The sequence below is a fragment of the Chiloscyllium punctatum genome, chromosome 4, assembly GCF_047496795.1.
Source record: "Chiloscyllium punctatum isolate Juve2018m chromosome 4, sChiPun1.3, whole genome shotgun sequence".
In the NCBI taxonomy this organism is placed as follows: Eukaryota; Metazoa; Chordata; class Chondrichthyes; order Orectolobiformes; family Hemiscylliidae; genus Chiloscyllium; species Chiloscyllium punctatum.
Window position 1 is genome coordinate 119,965,552 of NC_092742.1, and position 1,158 is coordinate 119,966,709.

Sequence of the window (1,158 nt, forward strand, 5' to 3'; positions counted from 1 at the left end):
AAATCTATTTATCTCAGCCCTCAACACATTAATGATGGAATCAACACAGCCACTGGGGAGCCGATGTTAAACAGTCAGACCATTCTGAGTTCCCACATATCTGCTACTGTTCGCTAAGCACTGATCGTACGCATTTGGTGCTCTGCCTAACATTCCTTATAATACTGTACTTAGAGCATGCAGTTGCTGTGTTCGTCTGTGGGGTGCTGTGATCGTATAGTGGTTAGTACTCTGCGTTGTGACCGCAGTAACCTCGGTTCGAATCCGAGTCACGGCAGTAATGGTTCTGTGTGTCCCAGTCTTTTGTGAAACACAAAGGAATCAATTGTTTTAAATTCATGATTTTCTCCAAGGTGATTTTTTTCCTCCAAGTTCTGCTCGCTCACATCTCTGTGTTTCATATGTCAGAATTCAAATCCACCCGTTCTCAGAGATTTCTTCCCTCCTACGATCACTAACCGAACTTTCCATCCCATACCCCCATTTCATTAATTTGGAGATGTCGGTGTTGGACTATGGAGTACAAAGTTAAAAATGACCCAACACCAGGTTATGGTCTTACAGGTTTAATTGAAGCACTAGCTTTTGGCGGGCTGCTTTTTCATCATGTGTTTGTGGAGTCATTTCCCATTTCACTAAGGCATCGCAGAATCTAATACAGACTCTCCCATTGATACCGATCAGTCTGTGTGGCTGGGGTCACTGTTGCTGGGTGAACATGCCCCAACCCCACCATGGGGACCTGCAGACCATTTGATCCATTTGGTTACCACTGTTGTGAGATCCATACTCATGTAGCAGCTTTTACTGATACGGACCAGATATTATTGGGGGTGTGGGGGGTGGGGAGCGGAGGTCAAGCTCAGGAACATGGCACAGAACAGTATCGGGGAAAATCGACTTAATTGAATAAGATCAGTTTCACTGCTTTTCTGCAATGGCCGAGCGCTATTACAACGGAACACAGAACTGTTAATTCAGACACCAGGGACCTGGGTTTCACTCTGACCAAGCTAGGTGGTAGAAATGGGATTCAAAAAATATCTGGAATTACGAATCTAATAACTCATATATATCTATGTTCAATTGATGAAAAAAATAACAAAACTATCTGACGTCATTTAAGGAATGAAACTGCCATTTTTATCTGCTCGGGCC

General features: G+C 43.6%; 1 non-coding gene across 1 annotated transcript; it reads left to right on the plus strand.

The window, feature by feature from the left end:
- The first annotated feature begins 205 nt into the window (after window positions 1-205).
- Window positions 206-277, plus strand: trnah-gug (transfer RNA histidin (anticodon GUG)). Its single transcript has one exon. It is a non-coding gene; the product is annotated as a tRNA-His (tRNA).
- The last annotated feature ends 881 nt before the right edge of the window (window positions 278-1,158 follow it).